Source organism: Drosophila arizonae, chromosome X, assembly GCF_054131065.1.
Source record: "Drosophila arizonae isolate 15081-1271.41 chromosome X, UAZ_ARI_1.0, whole genome shotgun sequence".
NCBI lineage: Eukaryota > Metazoa > Arthropoda > Insecta > Diptera > Drosophilidae > Drosophila > Drosophila arizonae.
In genome coordinates this window covers 28519911-28538939 of record NC_142927.1, presented here as the reverse complement: position 1 = coordinate 28538939, position 19029 = coordinate 28519911, and the positions used below count along the sequence as shown (strand labels likewise).

The following is a 19029-nucleotide window of genomic DNA, read 5'->3' as shown; positions in this document are numbered from 1 at the left end:
TATCATCTCTGCAATTCATTAGCTCCAATCACAAATTTAATCAATCAGTGCCAAATACGCAATTTCATGCGCATTTAATCCAGATTTCTGTTGCTCAATGCCAACTTATTTGAGCATCACTAAACAAAGCGTTTCAACAACTAATTTAATAACTCTTGACTTTTCATTATCTGCTTAATCTAGCCCATGCTAAAGTTAATTCAATTTCCTATTGATTTAGCTACATATATTTTAAATTTATTTTAAGCTGTCTTCATTGAGTTATAATTATTTACTATATTTAGCATATTTTCTGTTCATATAGCTCAAGCTATATTTTTTTTACCATTTTATTTTAGTTTCTTTTCAGTTTACATTTATTATATTTCCTACTGGTATTAGCTACTTTTTATTTATTTACTATATTTACCCTGTTTACTATTGATTTAAGCTATATTTCAACATAATTTTATCTCAGCTCTTTTGAGTTATAAATATTTCATATTTATTTATTTAATCTATTTAATTTCAGTTCTCTTCAGATATCATTTGCTCTATATTCACCTCATGCTATTGTATTATTATTATTATATTAATATTTCCAACATATTTTCTAGATTTTGACATAAATTTCTTCCAGTGTAAAAACGAGTTGACTTTAAATTACAAAATATCCCTAGCTACTTATACAAATGGCAAACTTGTCCACTAAACTACGTTGATAAAGACATCTCATCAACGTTGTACTTAATGAGCTGCCCTCGCAGTTGAAATTAAAATGCCAAGCCAGTGCCGCAGCACCCACACGTATTCGGGCTCCAGTTACGGTTAAGGTCACGTGCAGCCTTGGATGGCTGCTAACTGCTAACTGCTAACTGGCAACTGGCAACTGGCAACTGGCAATTGGCAACTGGCAGGTGCAAGGACACTTTTTGAACAAATTGCTCAAAACTTTTGTTCAACTTTGGCTGCCACTCAGAGGCAGAAACTGCAACATAAATTGTGGCTGCGAATGCTGTGAGAGTTTCAGCAAGTTGCCTAATTAAAATTGAGTAGTTAGACTCTTTTGGTATTTTGATTAACCCTCCTCACGAGCGGAACTAATTAAGCAGATGTGGGTTGGGGAGTTCCTGCCGCAGGATATCTGGGCTTGACCGCATTGAAAGAGGACACACAAGCCGCCCACACGCAATATTGTACTGCGGTGCATGCAGCTCTGCACGCATTGATTTTTATTGATTTACTCAACTGCCATATATACGCTTACTTGTATATATATGTATATGTATCAAGCAGTTTGAGTCAGCTTACATGCAAAGCTGATTCGTATTACAAAAATTCTAATTACATGCTTAGATTTTAATTTGGTATAAATAAGCGGCTCTGCGTCGAGGCGAGTCGAGTCGAGTCGAGTCTCAGCTAAATCCAGGCAGCAGCAGCTTAAAAGGAGATTTAGGAAATATGAGACATGAGCTCTTCCTGCCTTCAACTTAAAAGCGGCGTCAGGTTGGCTAAAGAGCGAACTACAAAATGGAACGCCCAGCAAGAGTGTGTGAGAGAGAGAGAGAGCGCGAGGGCGAGAGGGAGAGTGAAACGGGGCGAGTGGGATACTCATGTATAGGCAGCATCACGTACATAGGCACGAGCACGATGCTGCCCTGGTATCGGTTGCCATATATAAGTTTGCTGACGGATTCTGCTGGCGTTTGCACTCATTTATGCAGTGTAACAACCCGAGACGAACCAAGCCGCGCCCGCGCCCGCTCCCGCTCCCGCACCCGCACCCACAGCTTACAAGCCTGTGTGCTTAATGTAGGTCGTGACTATATGCTGCAGGTCCTCAACGACACAGGAATATAGAGAAGAAAAAAAAACCAGCAGGGCAGATTTACGCCTAACAGCAACCAACACCAACACCAACAACAAGAACAAGAAGAAGAGCCACGAACTGTCTGCATCATGCAATCAACAAAGGAAAACATCCAGAACTGAAGCCCAACAGACATCAATTAATGTTGGCCATCAAATTGGAGCAAATTAGAAGCGCACTTGGCAGCATCAAGCCGGCATCTAGGCTTTCATGTCCTACTCCTGCCATCTGGCCAAGTTTACTTTGGCTCAAACCAAATACAAACAGCACAAACAACGAAATTCAGCTATTTTCTTTGCCCCAAAGTACCGCAAATTTGTTGCTGGAACAGTATCAATGTTTAGATTACTTTATATTCAATTACGTTTCGTTCTCACTATCAACTATATCTGCATGCTAACGTTAGTAGAATTTCCCTTTGATATAAGAAATGTTTTTAATATATTTTCTTCCTCTAGTATAGAAACTCAATTTTATTAAATTTAATCAACATACCAAAAACCTTCTTTGATAACTGAACAAAATTCGTTACTATTCTAGTTAATTCATGTTGGCCATTAAATTACAACAAATTAAAAGTGCATTTGCCAACGATCAGGTGACTCTGACTCAATATAAAATGTTTAAAAAACTAAATTCAACTTTTTTTTTACCACAGTCGAGTCTCGATAATTTGTAACACGCCAAATAGAAAATCGCAATAAATCGAACCAAAAATTCCATCTCCTTAAAAAATCGTTCTCGATAATTTGAATTTCTGTGTAAATTGAATACTGTTCCCCGTGACATATCGCATTATCGGTACTATAATATATCGGTACTATATAATAATTTATTGAAAATTCAATACTGCAAAAGTATCAATGTTTGGATTACATTCATTTTAGCATTTTCAGCATTTATTGTCTACTATATTTACTTTCAGCTAAATTGAGTACAGCATTATTTTAATATTAGCAGTAATTCATATATATTTGCTTTAATTTTAATATATTAGCGTCTCCTTGTGTACTATATGTATTATATACTCTATCCCAAAGTTAGTACAATATTTCACTGCAATAGCTATGATACATTGCTTAGTTTACTTTAAATTGACTTCAATTTCTACTAACTATGCTCAATTTCCTTTTAATATAGGAAATATTCTAAATACATTTTCTTGATTTTAGTACACATTCGACTCAGTGTAAAATCTAGTATGTCAATTTATCATCTTATTGAATATTGACTTTGACACAAACTAAATATAAACACTTTAAATAATGAAATTCAACAATTTTCTCCAAGGATAGCAAATTTATCTTGAATTCAATACTGGAAATGTATCCGTGTATCTCTCTACAAATGAAAGAAGTTTGAATTTCATATTTTTCGCATTGATTTCATTGGGATTTAAATCTTGCCAGCAACAGATAAATATTGCTTTGCTCGGCGGGGCCAAGGACGCCACTTCCTGGAAAGCAAAGCAGAGCAGAGCAGAGCAAAGCAAAGCAAAGCAATTCCCTCAGCCTGACAAGCAGATTCGAAGTGAATAGACTCACAGCGGGCAGCTAAGTGGAAGCTGTAAACTGAAAGCCCTGGCAGGGGCATATCCGGTGCATTAGGTGAACGCACAGTTCCAGGCAGGCAGGCAGGCAGGCAGCCTCAGCTGATATCCTTAGCTGTCGGAATGCTGTTGAGGAAATTGAATTCTTGTGTAATGCGACATATCAAGAGGCCGCAGTGTCAGTTGCAGTCGCGACTCGCAGTCGCAGTCGCAGTTGCAGTTGCAGTCGCAGTCGCAGTTTATGGCCAAGGACTAGTGCGAGTGGCTTTGCTGACGACCCCTTAAATTGCTGTGTGCAATTAATTGAAGCAGCAGCAGCCGCATGCATGGCGAAAGCAGTTAACAGGCACTCACACACGTGCTGCAGCTGGAGGAGCTGGTTCAAAATGAAGTTGGGTGAAGAAAAGTAAAATAAAGTAAATGATGACGCTCTCTCCTTGCCCCGTTGTCACACTCAGCCTTTGCTCCCTGTGTCATGAAGCGCTTAACAGCGCACCAAGACTCACACACTCACACTCACGCATACACACACATGCACAAGCGTATATAAAAATATCATTCGCTATCACAGAGCTTAAGAGAGCTGGGGGCATTAGTCATCGTCTGGGTAGCCAGCGTCATCCGACTGGCCGTCGCTGAGCCAAATTGGGACACGCACAGCGAGGGGCTAGAGAGACGACAAGAGTGAAGTGGCACCACTTCAGGCTAGAGGGGAGGGTGCCAATAATCCAGATCGTAAATGATATTACCTCAATTGTGCCAAGATCCTGTAGACTTATGGTGAGCTAGGATTTGTATTTTTCTTCCCTTCCACTTGATATATGCCCTAGACTTAATATCTCATAAGAACATGTTCACACTAATCAACCTATCCTCTCTTTATATTATTTTAATTTACTATTCTTCTGTAATATTATAAATAGGGTAATAGATAATACAGAAACAAATTATTTATATAAAAATTTCTCTCTATCTGCTAGAGAGAGAAGCGCTCTAACTATCTAAAGGCAGAACTGAGGTAAATCGTTCGCTTGAAATTTCAGATATACTTTGTCCCCGATTTAATCAAATAATAAAAGCTAAAACTGAAGAACTAAAGCAATCAACAGGTCTCCATTATCCCTTACCCATATTCTGTCAATATATATTGAATAATGACCGAAAGACATAGGAAATTGAGTGAACGAATCAAAGACTCAGCTTTAAAGCATTTAATGCATTACGGCTGTAATCAGCTAGTTAGCGAATCAGCTGATCAGCTAAACAGCATCAATCAGTCATTAGCAATGAGACGAGCGCTTTGCTAATCAGCTTTAGCTATTGCATAAGTACATTGGCTTTAGTACAGTCCAAGCGGAGCAAATTCGATGTTCTTCCAATTTATTAGCGTCGACAGGTGCTACAATACATTGTTGCCCGTTTCTCTGGGCAATTGACGAAACAACTTGAAATGAATACACGCAAAAAGAAAGAAGAAAGGAAACGAATCAAAAAAAAAAAAAAAAAAGCAAAAAGCTCAGTTATTTCAGCTTAAACATTTCGTTGCGCCGGATGAGAGAACTTTACAAAGTCATGAAGGGCAAACCAGAGGCGGCATAGCGTAGAGCGGGCGTGACTCAGTTCGGGTCGATAATAATGACGATGATAATAATGATGCTGACGATGATAGCTTAGGCTGATGCGCCAAAAGGCAGACCAAAATGAAAAGTCCTCCCTGTTGCCCTGTTGCCATGCGCCATCGCCATATAAACTTAAATATTTATTTATGAGTTGCGGGAAAGAGACTGAAAATTGATTTTTTCCAGCTTTTTTCCACATTTGTGTTTTGGATTTTTCTGGTTTTCCTTTTTTGCGGCTCTGCAGTGAAAAGCGGCGCTTAAAGCACATAAAGTTCACCCTAACTGGGTTACTGGCTACAGTGCAAGGTCAGTCAGCTATGTCGACCCTCTCTGCCCTCTGCCTATAGGCTCTCTAGGGCAGCTCAACCATGGCAAATGGACCTGTGCATTACGTAGCGGCTCCATAATTTACAAAGTGCATGTATCATAAATTGACCTGCTACATATGTATATAATATATGATATATGCTGTTTAAAATATGCAGATGAGCTGGACTAATTTTAAAGTTTTCTTCTTGCTTTTCTTTACTTACTCTCTACGTAAATCGCATCAAAGAAACAATATGTTATATACGTAAATCTTAATTATCTTTTTCTTTTCCAAGTATTTTATATATATTATAGAAATATGTTTTTAATAAAATAAAAACTGAATATGCAAATAATGTTGAATAAATTTGATTATATATAAAACGTATAAAGGAAATCCTTTATACAAGTCTTATAACCTTATCAAAACCATTCGCTTTAAAACACAGTTTCCTGGATATATCAACATATCACAGATTTACTCTATGTACTTCCATATTCTAACTATTTCTATAGGTTTTCCAGACGTTTGCTTTGTTGACCTTATAGATAGAGTAGATCAGCTGTGTTCATTCAAATATACATACTATAGAATGCCCCACGCATTCTATGACTAAGCTACTTCAAGGTGTGTAAGGGTATTTATGTCAGTGTTCTTTTGACATGTTTTGTTGGCAGAGTTTTCTTTTTATTATTATTATTCTTATTTTTTATTGTGTAAATGTTGAGGGCACAAGAAAGTTCTTAGTTTGTCGTTGATTAGCCAGGCCCAGCCCCAGCCCCAGTTCCAGTTCCAGTTCCAGAAACAGTTCAAGCCACAACAATGTGTCTAACAGCTAAAACTAGCAGAAATAGCAAACATCTTTCTAGCCAATATATAACCCGAATTTCATTTCTTGTTTATTTCAATTGCGTCAGTTTTGGACTAGCCGTTTGTATAACTAAATATATATGTGTGTATATATGCATTCGGATTACAAATCCAATGCCACAAGTAGCGCTGTGTGAAAAACTAATGAGGTTTGCCCAACAGTGAGATATGCTATAGAAAGGGCAATTGCTGTAGTTTTTGTTTTTCTATTTTGTATTTCAATAAGTAGTTTATAAAGCTATGTTCCATGGGATATACACATGCATATATATTTGAGTAAATACTTTAGTTTGATATACAAACGCACACATGGCCAAAGAGGAATGTACTAATGTATATATAGATATGGATATATATTCGATCAACAAAGCCGAACATTAATGATAATTGAATTGAATTAACATGGGGAGTCTTCGATTTGCACAGTCTCGGTCTTGACTCTTGCGGACGTTTCTTGCCCCAAAGAAAATAAGCAAAATTCGATTGAAATAATATCGAAAATTGAATTGGGAATTGAATTGATTATAAAGAATTTTCAGTGTGACTTTACAACTGAGCGAATCAGTTTATATATCGCTAGTTCTATATAAGTCTATATGATTAAGAATTGCTCAGGTCGCAAATTGAGTTTGTGTTTCCGCTTCTCGAGCGACTACTGTAGCTTCGCAAAGGCTTTCATTGCTTTTTGTTTATTTTACGAACAGTTGTTTGGTCTTATTATCGAGGCATGCCATAATCGGAGATACGTAAATATTAATAAACACGTGCATATTATATTACGGCATATAGAAAAGATTTCCTTTCAACTGCAGCAATCTGCTCAAAATATATAATTAGTTCAAGCTGCCCCAAATTTGTGGCCTTAAATAAACGAAACTGTTGCCGCTGTCAGGCATAAAACTTCTCATCTAAATATGTATGTCGTCTATATCTGTGGCCGGACATTGGGGAAAACGTTTCCAAAACTTCAAGAAGAAAAAGTCGAGTGTTGATAGATCGAGGAGATTGTACCGCTTTTTCTCTGTCTTTTTATTCAATTTTATATATACTCAAACATATATATATATATATGTATATTTTTTGTCTTGGTTTTTGCTTTAGCTAGCTTTTTATGTGTTATGACAGCCGGCGAAATTAATTTGGTTAGCCCCGCTTTGAATTTGGATGAGTGACTCGGAGGCACTGCGACGTGCTCCGTGGCGTATGCGTAATATGTGCGTGTGTTTGGGCATATGTGTGTGTGTGTGTTTGTTTATCGCTAAAAATAATCTTGCTCAATGTTGCCAGCGTCGAGACGTGAAACATTTTTCCATTTTCAATTCCATTTTCACTAGGCAACCACCACCCACCCACCCGCTAAAACAGGCAACTAAGCGGTGCGGCTAGGGGAGCCAAGAGACACAAGCGTCGCAAGGGGCGCCAGGAGGCGGGGCAGCGGCCCCCAAATGGTGCGACAACAACAAGTACTCGATGTGCGCTCGCTCATTCGCTCGCCCCACTTCGAGACTTTTGGGCAACATTTTGCATTGTGCCGCCGTCTGGTGACGCTTTTCCATTTATTTTGCATTTGATGCGTAGATTTTGTACTAATTAAAATTTGTAATTTTCTCGCATGAAGTTGAGTTCAGCCCCAGAGCAGAGCAGCGAGCCAGCAATCAACAATCAGCAGTCAGCAGTCAGCAGCCGGTGACAACGGCGACAGGAAATAATTTTTCATCTTGGCCCACAGAACCAAATTGTTAGCCAGACTCAAAAACAACATTCGAATCTCTCGCTGACATTCTGTTCCCTTTGAGCTTCAGCTGAATATTTCAAAATTGTGGCGATATAGCAGTAGATAACAAACATTTCGCATGCATGATACTGATTATAGTTGATAAATATTTCCATATTTGTGCATAGCTATGCACGACAGAGGCCCACGAGGGTCTGCCACATAGCTGACATGCCGGAATTTCTATTTGCTGCGAACTCATGCAAAAGCTATGCACAAATCAATATTAGATCGACTTTGATTGGGCTTTGATTACATTTAAATTGCTTTGCGACACAAACGCGCTCTTGGCTGTGTTCCAGCTCAATAGTAAAACAATTATTTTCCACTCAAAGCAAACACTGCAACTGGCTGTGATTTTATTACATTGTCCAGGCAGGCCAACTGCACTGAGTATGCATAACTATATATGGTATATAAATTAATATATATACAAATAAATAGTGCATATTTTTACATTTCATGTCTTACCTAACTTGAGCAATCGAACTGTTTTTTTTTTTTTTTTTTTTTTAGATAGATCTAAGGTATTTTTTGAATTCATTTTAGCATCATTTGTATTTTGGCGATTATTTGCAACATTTCTATTCATAACAAATCGAGAATCGAGGCATCGAAACAACGCGACGTGCAATTAAATCAACTGAATTGCCATTGCAGTTGCAATTAATTGATAATTTGATAAACTATTTGTGACAGCTATTAAAATAATATATGCTAATCAGGTGATAGCCATGACATATGTAGGTTTGCCTTCATTTAAATGCATATACATATACATAATACATATATATATATATATATATATATCACGAGAATGTACATCCTCCTCTTTAAAAATCAATATCAACGGCAAAAAGAACAAATCAATATAGCATTATAAATTCGAAGCGGCAGCGCGTTATGGACAGGGAACAGTCGCTTGGACCCGAAGCGAAGGGGCTCACTTGTTTAAGCCAGTAATTGCTTAATTACCAGAATCAAAATGAAAATCGAGCCGTACATGCACAAAAGAGAGCAGAGAGAGCAGCGCCCAGGCTTAGTTATTGCTGGTGTCATTGCTAGGCACTTGGCCCAATGGCGACGTCATTGGCGTTGGCCAAGTACTCAGAGGCGAGGCGAGGCGAGGCGACTGCGAGTGCGACAATGGCAACGTCAACGTCAACGTCAACGTCAACGTTAACGTCGACGTCAACGTCGAAGTCGACGCTAACGTCGAAGTCAACGTAAACGTAAACGTAATTGCTATTTGAGTACACGGCAAAGTGATGCGAATGTTAATGGGCATCGAAATGGAAATGGCAATGACAAACGAAGTGTAAATGGAAAGCGGGCGGCAGACGGTGGGCGGGGGTGGTGGTGGTAGAAGACGAAAGGCGAAAGCCGCTGCCACGCCTTCCTACATATGCCTTCCTCACCTCCTGCTGTTCTCTAGTTTCTAAACTTTGAAATTAGACATCGCAAATCGCTCGATGAAGCATCGCCCCCAATAATACAACAAGAACAAGAGCAGCAGCAAGCTACAGCCCCAACCCCAACCCCAACCCCAGCCCAAAGCCAAAGTCAAAGCTCAAACCGAGCAGAAGGCAAAGCCGAGCAATAGGCGTGCAAATGATACTTGAGTTCGATTCGCTACGATTCGATTCGACTCGGCGCGGATCAATTTACCGAACAATCAATGACGGCGATTCTGGTGCGTGGTGACGTTACGCCCCATACCCTTTATGTAGTGTGAGATAAGAGTAAGTGAGAGAGAGAGAGCGAGGCTAGTTTTTTAACATTAACTAATACAACCCGAGGGTAATTCGTTCTTATGCGATATATTTGAGGATTTTGCCACATTTTGAATCCAAATTTGTCTTCTTCTCGTTCCTATATCGTTCACAGTTTATATTTGCATCATTTTACAGCTATACTAAATAAAAGATTCAAATAATGAAAACTGTTTTTTTTTTTTTTTTTCAAGTAAAAATAAATAATAAATAAACATTATGTTTAAAAAATACAAAATTGTTTGGCTCTACAGCAAAGAGATAATATATAGGTATTATATTATATTATATAGGTATGCAAATATTTCAACAATATCGCAGTGCTTGATAAATTTGTTTCGATTAATTATTTTTCGCAAATTTCAACTAGAGCTATGGCATAACAGGGTATGTTTTAGTAACACGTTTTCCTCGTTTGTTTCAGCTTTCAAATCTTTGTTTCAAAGATGTGCGTGTGTGTGAGTGCGTGTGTCTGTTGTTTATGGTTCTTTTTTGCTTTTGTTTATTGTTTCTCATTGCCAGCTTTTTCATGCTTTGTGTTGTTGTTGAGGTTGGCGATGACCGGCGGATATTATCAACGAGATAGGAACAGCAACAGCAATAACAGCAACAGCAGAACAACAACAACAACAATAACAACAACAATGGCAACATCAACTACAGTGTGCACATGTCTTTTTTACAGTCACTTTTTGTTATTATTATCAGCAAAAGTTCGAGAGCGAGCAATGTCAGCGACGCACAGTGGGGCCTTTGCTCATTTTGCATTGCAAAAATCATAATTCTCAGCCAAACAATGTATTTCAAAAATTTAAAAATCATTCGACAGAAAACTCTTCATGATTTAATATAAATCTACGCACAGGATGATGATGATGCGCTAGAAAATGTGATTTTAGTAAAAAAAGAATTTTTTTTTGTATGAAAAAGTGAACTTCTTTTATTGAAAATAATTTTTTTTTATTTATTTTTTATTTTAGTTTTCTTGGTCGCTTTCGACATCTAATAAACTTAAAGAGATGTTGTTGACCACAGCATTTGGTGGCATTGCTTCCTTTTTGGCTGATGCAATTTTCTTGTAGCCGGGAAGAATGTTTACATTATGGCGTATTAAAGAGCTGCGTAAGACGGAATACTTTTCTTTGGATAGCCCTAAATCCACGAACAGCGCTAAGGCTTCCTCTGGAGTAAACTTTGTTGGAAGTGTATCCGGGGCCGTTGAAATAGTCCTCGTAATCCTTTCTAGTGTTAGGGGACTTGCGTTCAGTACTGCTTTCGTGATGTTTGATCTATCTCTCTCCTGGAGCTTTGCATATTTCATAGATAGTGCCTCTGACAGATGTTCCTCTGACATGGCTTCTGCAACTTCCCCAATTTTCCTTTTTCTCGTATATGTTGAGCATTCCTGTAGAGTTTTCATCGGTCTGCCTCTATTTGCCGATGTACTTGGAATGTTATCATCGTCCAGTTCACCGCTTCCAAAGTCTGTTGATCCACGAAGCCAATCCATATTTTTTTTTTCGAAGTAGCTTCGTGTCCGATTACACAATTTCCACTTCGTTCGGAATTTACAATGAAGGTTTATAATTTTCTGGTCCAGTGATACACCTCTCAACAACGATGTGCTGCGAAACATACTTAATGCTCTCTTCACTTCCGTCGAAAATTGTTTTGAGTCATTGCAGACACGAAACAGATCAAATAAAGTCTGATTTGACAAAGCCATAATTCAAGCCACGCACCAGTTTCAAAAAATGCACTGTAGTGGCTGCTCTAAAAAAGGCAATGCACGACTATGCTTCACTAGTGAAATAGAGGCCTTTATATACCGGAAAAATACACGCTAATCTACCCACAGCCCTTTTTCATAACCAATTCTACCTACGTTAAAGGGTTAGAAATCTTTTCTTAATTCCTTGACCTCATGTTCGTTGACAATATTTGACATTAGGTAGAAACAAAAAGGGACAGTAACGGAAATTTTAGCGACAATTTACAAAAAACCCAGTTCCTTTCAACAAACGTTTTGCTTCCGGCAACATTTGGAGGTTACCTAGAATGAATTCATCTCCTAAATTAATAAACGGAATAACAGAATTTTGCTTTTATTGTCTTAGGAATAAATCAATTTTTCAAGCGATACCAACAACAATTCGTACATTATATTTGCTTCCCTTCAGTCTAGAAGTGCAACATTTTGTTTACAAAATTTCAATGTTTCGTTTCATTTTGCTAAAAAATCATCAAAATTCACCTATTTTCAATAATCCCTTAGGTCATCATAAAAAATCGCTGATGACATTACTTATTTTTGCCATGCTCTGGCGGCAGAGAACCCACTGTGCGACGTCGACGTCGCAGTCTTTGCCGATGGCTGCGTCAAAAATTTATTTTCATTAACAAGTTGACAAAACGTTCGGGAAAAGCTCAAAAGGTACGGCAACAACAGAGCGAAGCAACAGTAAAAGACAATGGCAGAGCGAGAGAGAGAGAGAGAGATAGTTAGATAGTCTTTGTGTGTGGGTGTGGGTGTGCAACATATATTGTATACATACACATTGGCCTGCTGTGCGTGTGTGGGTGCATAATAAAATGTTAGTCAACGTCTTTATGCGGGGTCTGCCCTACATTCAGTTACCCTGCAGACCCACCACAAAACAAATTCAAATTTCCATTTTAACTTAATTTCAAGTTCCCACAAAAGCCCTCAAATTCCAGATAAGAATTTTTAGAATGGTTTCACTAGGAATCGATAAGAATCGACTCGACATTATGAGTCATTGTGACCACCTACTGGAACCATTTATTTTATGCTTTTCTTTGAAATCCACGACTCGCAAACACCCTGTGTGTAAAATAATAGCTTTTATTTTTATACCTTGAATTCATTGAACATGCGTCCGTCCGTATGAACGCCTAGATTACTATTACACCAAGAGACGTCAGCCGCATTCCCCCACAATTTAAGTACTAAAGCACTTGAACATTATGATCATATGCTGAAAGTTTCATGAAGATAATACCACTACAAGAGAGAATGATTAGAATAACAGCTGACAGGGTTCAGGGTATCTCCTAGTCGAGCAGTCTCGACTAGAGCACTCTTAGTTGTTTTAACTCTTCTTATATCTCTCTCATCTATACATATTGTCTATGTTGTCTTGCTATATATACCATTAACATCTCTCTTGTACTTGTACTTGTATTTCAGCCTGTAAAGCACGACTCGCACATACCCTGTATGTGGGATTAGGTTATATTAAATGATGGATTTTATTTTATTTTTATTTACATTTTCTTCCCTATATCTCTCTATATATTTCTATACGTATTCACATTGAGTTAACATATATCCTTAATATCTTTCTACTTTTACTGTACCTAGATCTCTAGGCAGAATGTTAGTTTGGTCACTACCCCTCTATATATCTATATAGCTATGCTGTCTATGCTGCCCAAATATATATATATATATATATATATATATATATATATATATATATATATATACTGCACGCTACAAATGCAAATAAAGTTCCGCTCTCGCTTACTTAGTTACCTCAAGCTCTACCTGCATGCCATCCGTGTGCTGTGTGTGGCACGCGGCATGTGGGCGCAGCTGATGCCTGCAGTAGTCGCAAACTTTGGCTTATTGTATAAGACACATAAGAATCAAGAGGGGGTGAGGGAAGGCGGTAGGCGAACGTTGGTCAAATATCTGTGGATTGGATTTGGCATCGGTTTCCGTTTGGCAGACCACGCAGTTGTGGGCGGGCGGGCGCTTGATGGCTGCGAAGGCGTTGCTTATTTCTTTTGTCTTCATTTGGAGCCCCAAGCACTGGGAAGCAAAATGATTAAGTACAGCAGAGACATGGCACAAAGCCCCAAAAGAAAAGTTTCCGCCATCATATTTGCCGTACAGTAATTCGATTCGATCTACAACTTCACATGTGTGTATATGCATAGATACATATATATGTATGGGCATATCCTGGCAGCTAACCTCCGGTCGCTCTTGAGCTTAAGCTTTGCGCTCTAGAATGCGGCCTAATTGAAGCCGTAGGCAAAGTTTGCTCTAATATAATTAGTCAAATGGCTCTGGTTTGGTGTACTTCAAGAGCACACACACACATACACACACACATATATATATGTTTTCTCATGTCCATCAAAAGGTGCCCAGCTACAACAACAAGTGCGCTTGATAAAACAACAGACCAAATAATATCAGCAGCAACAGTTTCCTATGGCTCTGCGTTGAGGGCCCAAAAATCAAATTAAATCCTTGAAATGCTTTTAACGCAAATTACAACTTTTAATTGAAACGGCTCAGTGGCAAAAAGAAAAATAATAATAATTGAAAATTGTAGCTGCTTCATTTGCTGGCCGCCGCGACTCATTTGCTATTTTCCTTTTCATACCCTAGGCCCATCTTAGGGGCAAGGCGGGGCACATTGCTGCTGTGCAAATAATTAAAAAACGAATTTAAATATATCCACATCAATATTATAAATATAACATTAAATATATATATTAAACAGTATATATGAAAGTAATATTTTGTCGGTTTTAAGGAAATAGCAGAGTATATTTAGTGAATTGTTGCTTGTTATAATTATTTATTTATATTATATTTATATTATATTTAGTTTTAGTCAGTGTGGCTAACTAAAGAATGGAATGAAATGTGAAAAGCTGAAATATTACACAAGAAACTTTTAGTTTTTATATCATATTTTATTAAATATTTTTACTGCTTGACATTCATTATCGCCAGATAGATTCATACGTAAGTAATTATTAGGCAGCCCATAGTTATATCTGGAAATTTAATGCCCTCGTATATATCTTCTAAGAATCGACCGTTTCCAACTGAATCTTAATAAAAGTATATTTGCTTCCATGAATTTTTCTACTTGTCTCAGAGGATAGAATTTAAATTGTCGCTTGATTTGCAAAATATTTTGAATATTAGAGTATTCCAAGTTTTCAGTAATATTTTTCTTTTTTGCTTGCAAAATGTTCTAGACGAGGCCTGAAATTTTCTGGTAGCCAAGCATCACGCCACTGAATTTAGAATCCATACCTGGTAAGGTAATTTTAAAAATTCAATTGAATGACATCTTTCGGAAGATTCTTAAAGTAATAATAATAAAATGTAGAGAATTTATTATCATTATTATTTCACATAATCAAATCATAATGTTCGGCAAAGCTTTCAAAAATGGCGAACCTATTCGCCTGACAGGTGCTGTATTCAGAACACATGATAAGGTTAACAAAATTAATAGTCTATCCTATGTATACTCTATTCTATGTTTCCCATTCTGTCCTCTCGATATCTCATCTATTTTCGATAATAGTAAATGTTTTTATATCATAGTCAGATAGTTTTACCTATTCGCTGATAAGGATTTCAAGCTATTTTGCTCCGCCTATTGCCACAGGTGGATGATAAAGCCTTCTGGAAAATGTATAAATATTCCAGACCAACTACCTAAGCCCCGTTGAGATTTAAGTTTGAGTTTTAATGTAATTCTCACACATTTCTTCGTTGTGGCAATATACCCCATGCTACAATTTATTTGTGTAGGGTATTTATTTAATTATAGTTACTTTGAAACTGGCTACAATTCATTTAAATTTAATTTTATTTCGTGCCAAAGCTGCTTAATAAACAAAGCAATTCGTGAAAATCAGTTAAATGGTGCAATTTACTCGTCAAGCGAAATATAATATTTATTGTTTATTTACGAATAAATATGTATTTTCGTTGCAGTCGACAAAGTAGACCTGCGACAGCGGACTATGGTCACACTGGGCAGGGATGGGGGATGTGTGATGGACAGAGAATATTATATTAGCCCTAGAGGCCGTGCCTAATGGAGAGTAGGACGGGACTGCCTTCTCTCTGTTGTTTTTTTTTTTGTCACTTTTAATTTTAGTTGCCTGGGGAAAAAACCTTCAGAATATGAGAAATATGACGAATCTACTTGCATGCATCACATTTCGGACATAAAAAGGAACTGATCTGTTCAAAAGGAGGGATCTCACGATGCTAAGAATGTGCTCAGTCTATGAAAAGTCGAAGGACACAGAGAAACCGACTCTTCGAGAGCACGTATTGTAGAACAACTCCATGAGTCGGATAATGTTCTATTCCACCTTGAGAATGCTGTTTCAAACGGTAAGATGTAAGCGGTAAATGCAGCTCAGAGCGACCCGACTGATGATATATCTATATATATACAGCTGCGGTCATAAAAATAATAATGCGACTGAGCCCTAAATATTGGACGAAAAGCAATGCGTGCAAAGCTCAATATGAACATCTAGATGAATAACAATATATGTTAATCTGAATATTCGCTTCAAATTGTTTTCAAAATATTGAGATTATATCTAAGCTTTTGTGTAACATTTTGTGCTCAGTCACACAAAAATTTTTATGACCGCAGCTGCATATATCGTCAATTTGCTTCGACTGCTTGAAGTCGGTGAGTTCATTATTATATTTATTACTAAATTAGATCGAAGAATTCCTTGCCTTTATGATTAGTTGTAGTTGTTATTATATTCTACTAAACTATTATACTCATTATATAAAACTAGGGAATGCAAAACGTGCTCCTTTTCTGGCACCGATAGCTGATGAGAGGAGAGAGATCAAAAGTTGGGGCCACTTCTGGAAGGTTACACATGTATGTACATAGTATGTCCCAAATATAGAATAAATGACTGAGTAGTCGAATCACACATAATCTTAGCATAGCTTTTTATGCTGTTTCGTTGATTCACTGTATTGATCGCATTGACCATCTGTTACGAACTTTCGTGATAAGCGCGCATATCACAGGACCGAGTAAATTAATACTTGGCTAGACTGCCCAAAGTTGTGGCAAATAGGTGGGGAAATTCTTGGGAACCAAATATAAATTAAGTACAGTTATATTACTTTCTGATACAATCTCAACTTACATAAAAATACACAAATTTCTGTATAAATATTATTTGTTTACAGTTTAGATGGAACTTATTATTCAGTGAATATATGGCATATATACATGCATATATAGTTGCCTTACAACTGTATTTAAACCTTGAATTGAGAAAGTTTAAATTTGTCTGCGAATTGTTGCCTCGCCTGGAATTATCAAATAGATAGCAACAATAAGCTGCGTGTCTGCGTCTATGTGTGTGTGTGTTTGAATCTGTGTGAACGCGCTTTGGGCAACTGGTGGAAAATTCGACACCGTCGCAAGGTAAATCGCTCAGCGGCGTTTTTTTTTTACAATATCAACGGTTGCCTGGCACACAATGTTGAGGGTGGGACTGGTGGTAGCGGGCGGTGGCAGGGGCAGGGGAGTTGAGCGAAGGTAAAACAAATGGTGTGACCATTTGGGTGGGAAATGGCGACTGGGCGTGCAGTGGGGCCGGCGGAGGAACGCGCAAGCCGATTGTTAAAATGACGCACTTTAATGGTTCTTCTTGCTGTCGCTGCTATCGGTGCGCTCCCCTACCCCAACAACAAACATGTGTGTGGATATATATTAATACCCACACATACACACACACACAAGCACACATACATGTACATACCATTATTATTATATATTTGTGTTAGCTGCTGCTGCTCTGTTTTCATTTTTTATTGTTTTAGTTGCGCTACTCGCAAATTTCGCGTGCTTTGCGCATTTAGTTTTGTTGATTTTTTCAATTTTTCGGGTCGCGTCATGAGTTCATCTGATGACTTCCTGATACCCTGTACTAATTATTTCATTGTTATTGAACTGCAAACACTTTTATTTTGCTCTCTAAAAGGAATATTCGATTTGAGCTGAACAAAAGTTAATCTACAGATACTTTTAACCAGTTTAATAGTATCAAAAGCTGTTTGTAGGGTATCTGAAAGTCGGGCAGGGGGTGCAGTCTGGTTATGTTTAACAACGGCCACACAACCTGTGGCATTCGCGTGCCCAACAATAACCACAAGTCGACCAGTTGCCCTCAAAGCAACGTATTGCCCTCGGCCAACATAATTCCAGCACGCTTTCCTCTAAGCCCTGCGCTTCCTGCAACCACAGAAAGTCCCAGAGGTCCTATAGGTCCCATAGGTCCATACGTCCCAACGGTGCTCTAATAATAAACGAATTAATATCAAACCTAAAACCCAGCGAATTCGAAGTCTTAAGGGTCTCGCATAGCCGTGCCAGCCATGCCATCCATATAGGGTGATGCGCGACATATCAAATGACGCCACATATGTAAACAAACGACAATTAATAAGAACCGGAAAATAACAAAAACAATCAAGCTGTATATAAATAAATGAATCAACTGCGAGCTGAGCCAACAAGCGAGGTGATAGCGATAATAAAAAAAAAAAAAAACAATTGCAAAGTTGATTTTAAAATGTCTATATGGATTCCGAATTGGTAGGAAAGACATTTTATATATATTTTTGGAGGAGTCAGACTGCTTAACTTGGGACTTACGGTAGATCAGTTATTGAATAGCTTGATAAGATAAGATTTTCATTGTCGAATAGTTACAATTCTCTACTATGTGAAACATATATTTTGGGTGCAGAGCATAAATATCTGATTGTATATCTACAAAAAAGAGGATAAGTTTTTGAGAGATAAATATGTCATACAAGAATACATATTTGAAATTTAAATTCTAAAGTCTTTGGCTCGATTAATTATCGATTTATATCGATAAAAAATAGAGTGTTCGTTATCGAGAGATAAAAAGAAAAGAAAAGAAGAAAATGTATTATGTAAAAATATATTTTTAAAGTATAAAGTCTGAAGAGATTGTTCGCCTAGATCGACTCATCTCGCCCTTCTTGCTGTTCCGCCTCTTTTTAAGATAATAACCCAATCGATTCAGTGGAAATTAAGAACATACATCAAAGTTTCATGGAGGATCCAGTGACGCACACACACTGGCTATGCCAAATGGACTATGCAAACTTGTCAACTAAACAAATTATGCAATTCCGCAAGTCTCCGTTTTTCGTGCTCCACCCACAGTAAAATCCACTTACTCCGTGAAAAACTATTACGAAAAAAGCAGAAAAAAAATGAAGAAAACGGGATTGAGGAGAAAGCTGCACTGTGCGCTAGTAAAAAGTCCTGATGCAGCTTCGTTATAATCCACGAAAATGAGCGCAAAGTAAATAACGGATAATAAATGGCGACCCAGCCCAGTTAGCTTAGAAGGTTTGGCCCAATGGATACCCTGTACTGCTCACACAATGCTAAACATATTATTATTATTA

General features: G+C 37.7%; 1 protein-coding gene across 10 annotated transcripts in view; it reads right to left on the bottom strand.

Annotated features, from left to right (window-relative positions):
• Window positions 1-19029, bottom strand: part of Zdhhc8 (zinc finger DHHC-type containing 8) — a 32974-nt gene that overhangs the window by 12031 nt on the left and 1914 nt on the right. The window lies entirely within an intron of this gene.